Source organism: Schistocerca piceifrons, chromosome X, assembly GCF_021461385.2.
Source record: "Schistocerca piceifrons isolate TAMUIC-IGC-003096 chromosome X, iqSchPice1.1, whole genome shotgun sequence".
Taxonomy (NCBI): Eukaryota; Metazoa; Arthropoda; class Insecta; order Orthoptera; family Acrididae; genus Schistocerca; species Schistocerca piceifrons.
The window spans coordinates 443,392,699-443,403,621 of record NC_060149.1 but is presented as its reverse complement, the minus strand read 5'-3'; the positions used below and the strand labels follow the sequence as shown (position 1 = coordinate 443,403,621).

The 10,923-nt window shown below is 39.7% G+C and overlaps 1 non-coding gene across 1 annotated transcript; it reads left to right on the top strand.

Annotated features, from left to right (window-relative positions):
- The first annotated feature begins 5,765 nt into the window (after positions 1–5,765).
- Positions 5,766–5,840, top strand: Trnat-ugu. Its single transcript has one exon. It is a non-coding gene; the product is annotated as a tRNA-Thr (tRNA).
- The last annotated feature ends 5,083 nt before the right edge of the window (positions 5,841–10,923 follow it).

Here is a 10,923-nt window from a genome sequence, read left to right as displayed (position 1 = left end):
ATATTCTCTTTCTCTGGAAGGCAAAAAACTCTACTCACGCTGATCAAGAGCTAAAACATTTACACAAACGTTCTCTCAAGTGTGAACAGTACACGAGTTGACTGCGCTGACCGCCACTGTACATAACACGATTCGCTGTAGCGCCGGTTCTACAGTCATAGCTAATGAGTAATACGTAACGTCAGTCTCACTTAGAACTATCGGACAAATCAGGCGACACGATCGATGTAGTGATTCATGGAAAGGCTCCAGACAACAGTTCAGGGAATTATATACGTCTATAATCAAGCGTTGCTGAAGGTTAGAATTTTTGAAACATTTTGTCTATTTTATTACGCTGAATCACAATTCCTGAATTTAAATGCATACACTAAGAAATTAGTAAAGTTCTCAGTATGATGACATTCCATTCATGTCTGTTGAACGAACGTCTCGCAGTCTCATAGGTACTAATGTTTTGAATATGATTTTTGTAGCTGTTCGTTTCGCTCACAGTAAAGACGGATTCTATTTCCCTATGATAGAGGTGCGTCAGTGTAATAAAATATATCTAAAACGTTTCATAAATTCTAGCTTTCAGCTGCTGGCCGTTGCTAAAAAATAATATTTTTACGATTTGTAATTATCTGATGAATTTTGGACGATTCAACATCCCCTGGCCTGATCTAATCTCATTAACAGGTTTCATTTCCTCTCTATCATTTTTACCTCGAAATAAAAGTTTGCACTTAATAATTAAAATAAAACGGTTCAAACAATCTTTTATTCACTTTAATTATAATTTATTTCTGGGCTCGTCAGAACATTATACAGGTTACAATGCATAAGTAATACTCATGTAAACGCAATCTGCCTTATACGGTTACGTATTAATTGATTTAATGGAAGTATTATTTGGTTTTGCAGGTGATCAGGCAATTCTGTGAGTCAACGTCAATTTGAACTAATCTTTTAAAACTTTTGGTTTTGTGAAGGTCCACAGCTTCACCGTGTTTTGAGAATGAAAACATGGTTCAAATTGGCTGCGTTCTTTTTATTACTTGTGTGATCGGCCAATTCCAACCTTGAGTCATTTTCGAGCAGGTATCTTAAGTTTCCAGCTTCAGTTTTCATTGTAAACGTACTAGCGATGAATTACAAGGTTGAAATTGGCCTATTGCACAGATAATTAAAAGAATACAGCATACTTGAACCACGTTTTCATTCTCAATTCTCTTTGAACTAATCCATTCTTATTGATTTATTGTGATGTTAGTGTCACTAATAGTTACCCCAACAGGCTATATTCTGCAAACAAGTAATAAGAAATGCCTCTTGTTTAGAGGTACACTTCATACAGTGTATAAAATTTTTATGTACTCATACGCATGTGTGACTTACTATGCACATTCCCTGTTTTCGATAGGCTTTTAAAAAGGCCATGGGCGATTACATCCACAGTTCTTACCCGATACCGATATTATCAGAACAGTGAATCAGTCCGTAATATTTCACACACATCCGTTATGTTCTGCTCTATCGTACTGCTTCATCAATTATAGAAAATGTTTACCAGCGAAAATTTTACGTTGAACTCAAATATACAGTTTTCTCCTTTCGCGTCCCCGCAGAAATTGTATGCTTCTCTTTTAAAAATAGTTATTGTGAGATTATTTTATTGTTAAGTATTAATAAATTGTCGCTTTCTTATCATTACTCTTCCTATTGAATTTTGTGTGTTAACTGAAAGGTCTTTGCTTTACTTGCGAATGAATGGAGAGCTAATGAAGATATGTTCCGTCTTTGCAACTAAATGAAATGCAATTTGTTTTTGACACACGCGCTTCGCTCCTTTTATTTGTGAACCATCTTCACTGGCCTGTAATACATCTTTCATTTTTGTGCACTTAATGTGTTATGTAGTAGTTACAATATTTTACTATGTTACCATTTCTTACGTTTTTGTCTGGCTTTTCAGATTAGAAACAACTTTTGTAGCACAAATTTCGTGAGGTTAAATAATCGTTTCGTGTTACCATTTCCGGTGTTGTTACTCCATGTCGTTACTAACAAACATGAGAAAATGTAACTTAGTAACGTATTGTAACTACCACATAATACATTTAGCATATGAATGAAAAGAAACAGGAACTGCAGGCCACTGAAGATGCTTCATAAATAAAAGAAGCGAAACGTTTATGGCAAAAACAAACTATCTTTCATTTAGATGCAACGGTGGAACACAATTGCTGGAATTTGGAAGCAACAAGGGAACGACGGAAAGCGGAAATGATGACGTATGGAAAATTGTTTTATGCTAACAATGACGTCAACGTTTTCCTTTCATACTGATGATGCTCATCGTGATGACACTGGTATCTAGTCACACACCTGCCAGGTTCTCAGTGCCATTTCCCATATTTGAATTATCGACGCATCATCACACAGTGAATTACTATATTCATCTCTGTTGGACAAATAAAGTGCTCCATTATTAAGTCAAAAACATTAACAACAATACGAAAAGAAACCGTAAATGACGAGTTCGTTAGAGAAGGAGGAAGCTCGTACAAGACAAGGGTGAGGAAGGCAACTGGAAGTGTTCTTTAAAATGGAATCATCCTAGAATTTGCCGTACTCTGTTTAGGGAACCTTAAATCTGAAAAACCGGGCACAATTTGGATCTCAATCCTATGGAATGCGAATCTAGTGTCTCCAGCTCATAGAAAGTTTGAAATGGGATACTCTTGCAGCTAGACGACTCGCTAAACGGAAGGGGGTGCTCACTACATTCCGATCTTCGCCGATGATGCAGAGCATATATTATTACCCACAAACTTCTAAATCGCACAATGATCACCATTCAAAGATAAGGGAAATTAGAGCTCGTACTGAGGCGTTTAGAGAGACGTTTTTCCCTCGTGCGATCCGCGAGTGGAACAGAGGGGGTAAATATGACTTTGGCGTGAATTGTACCCTCCGCCACACACCTCTTGGTGGCTAGCGGAGTATATATGTAGATGTATATGTAGAACTGCTCTGCTACCGCACTCGTTTATCAACACTGAAGAAATGCCCATGGTGTGTTGACGTGGCTGACAGAGTGATAAAATTGTAACAACTTAATACATGAGACATTTCAAATCGTTTACCATTTTGGGGCAACTCTGTGCGCTTATAGAGAATATTTTTAGCTTTGAAATGCACAGTTAGACAGATACACGGTGTCAGTCAGCAAACGTCCTAAAGGCTGTTCTTCAGCTGTTTCGGAATTCTACCTCCATCATCCCTGACGATGCAGTCCATCAAGGGATTCTTTTTAGCAATAATGACTTATTGAGAAGGAAGTGCAACAGTCGTGCTGAAAAAGATTTGCACTTTGATAACAGTTCCTTAAACACTGTAGAGAAAGGGGTGAATCATTGATCAGATTTCATTATCAATAGGCTTTGAGCAAGCTTAAAAAATTAATAATCCACAAGTGTTCAATTTCCCTGTGGCACACTCGTATTCTCTACATATGTTCCTTGGAGTAGTTGAGAACTTCCCTCTGTAATGTATTATTTATTCGCTTAATCTCACAATTTTTTCGTGTTTTGTTAACTCGTTAGTTTGTTTTGTTCATGAATGTTCTAATTCATCACTCTCTAATTCGTTCTACGACGAAGTAGCTTCGGCCATGGTCTGACGGAATCTGACAAACAAAACATGTCTTGCACATTCAGAGGACTTCATCAGATACCTTTCGTTCCATTATCGAGCGCCGCCACAATCTGTGCTATGAAAATGCAACGGCAGCGCTGTAGCACTTGAGTTATGGAAATGGAACCGTAGTTAAACACGTACAGTGATTGTGATTTAAGTTTCTTTACTTCTGTTAGATAATAAAGGCGAATAATTTGCTTGCTCCATAGACTGTCTTGTCTGCTACCAGTTTCTTCTCCCGTTCATTTTAGCCACATTTAGTTTAAGACAACTGGAGTTCCCAGTGTTTGCATGATCTTAAAAAAGTCTACGAAAAATCTGAGTGGGGATAGCCCTAGGGGGTGGGGGAGGTGGGGGAGGGGGGGAACTGAAGACTGCTCATCACGTATACGAATGAAAGAATATTTTCATTCCTTTATTTTAAAGCAGTACGCAGCTCAGTATTTCATTATGATGCTTCTCAAAAGCCTGCAAACAATTTTCGTGGAAGATCACCATCGACGAAAGGACTTTGAGTTGAATTCAATTTTAGGTTACTCAATACTCGATGTTCCAAATCAAAGGCAGTAGAACGCCGAACATTCGTTCCCGAACCTGTCAAGGCCGAGACGTGCGGCCATAGTTGTGCGACGTCGTGGGTGCATTCGGTCAGCGCATGTGATTGGCTCTCCCATCCGGTGCCCGCGGCAGTGGCTGTTGTGGACGCTGATAGTTTCCCCCTTCCACCTGCTCCCGGTCTGTTCAATCTCGGATGTGCCCACACATCGAACCATCCCTTGCCGGATAGCGCTTTGGGCGCCAGGGCAGACTGATTGTGCTGGGGCAGATATTGGTCGTAAAAGGGAATTAATTCTGGGAAAACCGTACGCTGTAGCTTACTGTTGCCTCCTACCGTTATTAACTCCCTCGCTGACACTGAAAAACCTTCGAATATTATGTGGGAGGAATGTGCTTTCTCAACATCCATTTTAAACCAAATAATATACGTCTTGTCACGAATTTCAGATAAAAGCTGAGCTGTTTTATAACCGTTTCCCGCAGATTAGTTGTTTCTTAGATGTGGTATGTGGATGTAATAACATTCTTTAGAAGTTAGATTACTTAAAGTTATTTATCAAATGAGTAGAGCCTTACATCTCTTGAGAAGAGCGAATGTACACAGTAAAGTGACGCATCAGTATGAAAAGGTAAGTATTTTATATACAAAGTGTAATTTCCAAGAAGAGGCATTTCTTGCTGCTTGCTATTAGTGAAACTCACAGCACAATAAATGAACAAGAACTGATTAGTTCAACCTAATATTAACTCACAGAATAGCCCGATCACCTGCAACCAAAGTAATACCTGCATTACATCAATTAAAATTTAACTATGTAATGCGGATTGCGCTTACGTGAGTACCACTTATGATATTCTGACGAGTTCAGAAAGAAACTGAATGCTTAATTAGAGTGAATAAAAGATTGTTTAGTTAGTTTCACGTTAATTATTAAGTGAAAAACTTTATTTCGAGATAAATTGATAGTGCAGAAATAAAACCTAATAATAAGGTTAGATCAGTATGGGGGCTGTTAAATGTTACAAAATTTACCAGATAACCACAGGTCGGTAAAGTACTTTCATTGAGCTGTGGCTATAAAACAGCTGCCAACTAGCGACGAGCGCGCAGATGTTAATGATCGTGAAGAAATAGTTATAAGAACTGAAATGATAATTAAATAGACACCCTAGCTGCATTGAAGTGTATCAACGCCTGCTTGCAGCTAGGGTGTCTATTTAATTATCATTTCATTTGTAGCAAAGCTGCATGGTCATCCACGGTAACTGTTCTTTCGGGAACAGATACTACCGTCATATATAGTTAAAAATATGGGTTCCCGGCCTTTGACCTTCTTGTGCGAACGCACACGCTATGCCCGAACTCGTAGTGGACTTGGTAGATTAATCTGCCACGAGTAATGAGTATGATGGGCAAACATCTATTAGGCGCACTACGAATGTAGTGTTGTGGACGTGTTGAGAATGTGGATCTCACGGGGAGCGTGCAAGGGATAAGTCCCTGCAGACGCACTATCCTCTGTGCCTGCGGTGGCTCAGGTGGATAGAGCGTCTGCCATGTAAGCAGGAGATCCCGGGTTCGAGTCCCGGTCGGGGCACACATTTTCAGCATGTCCCCAATGAAGTGTATGAACGCCTGCTTGCAGCTAGGGTGTCTATTTAATTATCATTTCATTTCTAGCAAAGCTGCATGGTCATCCACGGTAACTGTTCTTTCGGGAACAGATACTACCGTCATATAAAGTTAAGTTATAAGAACACCAGGGTCACAACAATGATTCGCTAAACACCAGTAATTTTCGAGAGCGTTAGCCAATCATTTCCTTGTGGATATCAGTTTTGTACCAAAGTTGGAGGCAGAAATTTCGACAATTTATTTTTTAAAAAAACTGATGTGGGAAAACTAGAATGTTAGTCACTTTCATGTTTCTCTTTCTCAGTGTCTTAGTTGACTGATGTCTTAGTTTACTGCATACTGGTCAGAATAAAAGTTCATAACACTTTCCTATATCAGGAAAAATTAAAACGTGTGGGATTTAAATTTCTTCATTAAAGCACATCGCACATTAAAGTATCACACGTAGAACTGCTGATTGCAGTTATTATCTAATCAAATTAATAAAATCGCCGTGTTTCTATGATAGTCCATACAATAGTCAAGCTTTACCCATCAACCATCAGAGAAAAGTCATACAAATCCAACCGTATAGCTATATTTAGTTCCAATAGCAATGATTGTTTAGCTCAAATAATTATCTTTAGCTGTTTTGGTGAGTAGCTGTTATCTTTATTATTAGCTGGGGCATTCCAAGTTAAATGCACATTCTGTTACATTCTCGTCGATGTTTGATTGCTGCTGTTTGTTCATAGCTCCGTATTGAAGCACTTCCGACCTATAGTTATTCGACGTCACCTTATTAGGCCCTGACCTTATCAGACTTTTTTATTCTCCTGTACCGTGAATAGACAGTTTGTGAAAGCAGTTAAAATCTTTTAATTCAGCAACAAACGTTTAATGAGTACCTGTTTGAAACAGAAGAAATGAGTTTGTCTTTTCATCTTGTTAATAAATGAAACAGTCTCTCAGCAGAAAATTTTTAAGAAATGGTCTTGACTGTTACTTCCTCTTAATTCGTAGCCTTTATTAATCTGCAAAATGTATTCTGCTACAGGCGTTATAAACACCCACGAAAAGTACTCACTACTTTCTCGAAAAATATCTGAAAATCACTGTTTTAACATTAAAATTATAATTTTCAAGTCTATTTACAATAATATGTGACATATATTTTGAAACTCTGGAAATTTCATGCCTTAAAATTGACATTTTTTATTTATGTTTATTGGTGTGGCTCAAATTGTAGTACAGACCGTCTTGCTTAACGCAATTTCGACGGCTTTCACGATTAAATGTATTAGTTAGGTGGTAGAAAAGTGTGTGTGTGTGTGTGTGTGTGTGTGTGTGTGTGTGTGTGTGTGTGTGTGTGTGTGCGCGTGTGTGTGTGAGGTATAAAGTCATAATGATGATGAGGAGGAGGATGAGGATGAGGATAAGGAAGGTAATGAGATATCCTAATCCTCTGTTAATAACGACACTTCGTCTTTCATTGCTGAAAGTTGATGACTCATCAGAATCCTCTTAACACTGTAACTCCATTTTCTCGGTCTCCTGCATCTCGGAGGAGCTGTCCCCATGTGTGGTGTGTCTTCTCCTTTATCTGGTCCATCGATAGTTTCGGTGATCACCCCTACAATTTTTCCTTTCGACTTTGCCGTGGGTGATCTCCTTTTTCAATTTATCCTCCTGTTGTCGAATTCTGTGACCAAAGAACTGCAGGATTTCTTGAAAACAATCGCTGGACAATCTGTTTTCCGACCTGAGAACTTGAAGGATTAATTTGTTGGTCCGTTTGTCCATTCATGACACACTGAGGTTACAGAAGTCATGTGATGCATCCTAATACCGTTTCGGACCTCATGTGGTCCGGTGTAGTGCAGCATATCGACTTGGTACGGACTCAACAAGTCGTTCGAAGTATCCTGCAGAAATATTGAGCAGTTCATAAATGCAGAAGTGTTGCCGGTGCAGGCTTTTGTGGTTCTAGGCGCTCAGTCCGGAACTGCGCGACTGCTACGGTCGCAGGTTCGAATCCTGCCTCGGGCATGGATGTGTGTGATGTCCTTAGGTTAGTTAGGTTTAATTAGTTCTAAGTTCTAGGCGACTGATGACCTCAGAAGCTAAGTCGCATAGTGCTCAGAGCCATTTGAAGCAGGCTTTTGTGCATGATCTTACCTCTCTGTTATGTTCCATAAATGTTCGGTGGCATTCATGTCAGGCGACATGGGTGGCTAAGTGATTCGCTTGAATTGTCCAGATCGTTCTTTAAACCAGCCTCAAACAGTTGTGGCACGGTGGTATGGTGCATTGTCATCCATAAAAATTTCATTGTTGTTTGGGAACATGAAGTCCGTGAATGGCAGCAAATGGTCTTCAAGTAGTCGAACATAACCATTTCCAGTCAATGATCGGTTCAGTTGGACCACAGGATCCAGGCCACTCCATGTAAACACAGCCCACATCATTATGGAGCCACCACCAGCTTCAACAGTGCCTTGTTGACAACCCGGTTTCATACTTTCGTGGTGTTTGCGCATCACTTACCAACTGAAATCGGGACTCATCTGATCAGAGCACGGTTTTCGAGTCATCTGGGGTCCAACCGATATGGTTACGAGCCCAGGAGAGGCGCTGCAGACGATGTAGTGCTTTTTGCATAAGAACTCGTGTCTGTCGTCTGCCCTTTAACGCCAAATTTCGCCACAGAGTCCAAACGGATTCGTTCGTCGCACGTCCCACGTTGATTTCTGTGATTATTTCACACATTGTTCGTACGCCGCTGCTCTCGGTCGTTAAGTGGAAGCCGTCGACCACTGCTTTGTCCGCGGTGAGAGGTAATGCATGAAATTTGGTTATCGGCAGACTCCTGACGCTGTGGATCTCGGAATATTGATTTCCCTAACTATTTCTAAAATGGGATGTCCCACGCGTCTAGCCCCAACTACCATTCCGCGTTCAGTCTGTTAATTCGAGTCGTGCGGCCATAATAACATCGGAAACCTTTTCACATAAATCACCTGATTGCGATTAAGAGCTCCACCAATGCACTGCCCTTTTATACGTTGTGTACGTGATACTACCGCTATTTGTAAATGTGCATATTGCTATCCCATTACTTTCGTCACCTAGCGTATTCTCCGCCACCTCCTATATGCCCGCATATCAAAATGAAATTCTTCTGCGGTCCCTTTCAGTTATTGTCCACCTTTCAACGTCATGAATGAAAACTGGAAACGCCAGAGATTCGGCACTCTCAATTTGGTATGTCTGGTTAGGGCTCGGTCTTTACAAAGCACTGTCAGCTTGGAAGTACCATTCTCTCCAGAACAATTCTACATCGTATTTCGTGCGTAGGGCCATACTTTTTTCCGAACCACTGGGCACAGGAAGGTAAATTGATCAACTTCTTCATATTCTGATAGTACTTCAGTAGCTGTTAGTGACTCACCTCTGTCAGTTGTCATGATCTTAGACTTTCCCTTATTAACTGACAATCCAAGTTTCTCACTTTCCCTCTAAGTCTATCCTGTATTTCCTTCATTTCCACTTGTGATACTACGTAGAATGTGGTGCTATCAGAAAATCTTAAATAACTGATTCTTCGTCCACCAATTCGGTTTCCACCAGTTGAGCCATGAATACATTTTGTCGTAACACATTCCCCGGGGATGTTAAATAGAACTGGTGATGGGATGCACCCTGTCCAAGTCCTTTACATGGCTCTAAATGACTTGAAACAATCTTATCTAGTCTTATTGCTGCCTTGCTATCAGAGTAAAGTTTTCTAATGAGGGTAATAAGACGATCAGAAGGGCCAATTTCTGCTAGCATGTTCCACAATACTTCACATCGCACACGGTCGAAAGCCTTGTTATAGTCCTAGAAACAAAGAACTAAAGATGTATTGAATTCTCTACATTTCTCAGTCTGACAGTGAGAATGTGCTGTTGTGTTACTTTATTATACACAGACGTAGCTTGATTTGGTGATATTTCTTTATGTAAAGTCTCTCTCAGGCTTTCATGGATAACATTTAGACTAATCTTGCTGGCATGTGAAATAAATGAAACGCTTCTGTAATTCTCACGACACCGAGTTTGACGTCCCCATATCATGGATGGATGAGTTTCAACAGGTCATATGTCCTTGTTCCACGTGGTAAAGTATGGATTTAAATCCAGGACACATCCGCAAAGTCTGGCGGTCAGAGATTTTAGATCACCACATCATCTCTTGCCAGCCAAATAATGGATTCTTATCAGCTATCTCATGGTCCAGTGGCACTACACAAGCAAGCATATGTGGCATGGGTTAAAGAGATGGATCAGCTGAGACACGATAATATTTTATTTCCAGATGATCAATAAAGCAAGTCAGATTATGAGACAACTGCCTAGATTTATTTAGAGGAAATAAGAAAAATTGTTTTCTGTGAGAATGCTGAGGCTGGCGTCAATGTAATGGGTTGGTTTAGTAGATTAACGTCTTCGTATCATTTCCAACCTTGTATGATGTAGTTCTTACTAAGTAATATTTGTCTCAGTACAGTACGAGAAATATTTTGCAATCGTGTCTGGTATTTTCATTTATCCAGATTAATTGAGAGCACTATCCGTTCTAAGCAACTGTAGTCTGCGAATCTGGTGGTGGCGATAAATGTTACTCCGCATTTTGTTTCTCCGCTTCATTTTTCTTGCTTATGATGTTGCAATGAGTTTTTGTTAACTGTCCCATACTTCTTACTGTGTTCGAGTGCCTGTCATTTAATGGGACTTATATTTTAGCACATTTAGTGAAACTGGATCTTTTGAATTATTATCAAATGTGACGACAGATTCTTACATTTTGTGGTAAAACTCGGTTTCTTAGCAGTCTCTAATCTAGCTGAATTATTTATCCCTGTGGGTAATAGTGGAGTGTTTGCGTTATGAAAAATTTGTTCATAAGGATTTGCAAGGAAAAAGATCGATATGAGCTACACCACTAGAAGCTGCCCCTTCCACCATACGTACATACTTGTATCTGTATTCTACGGAAAGGGGATTACATTGGTAATTTCTTTA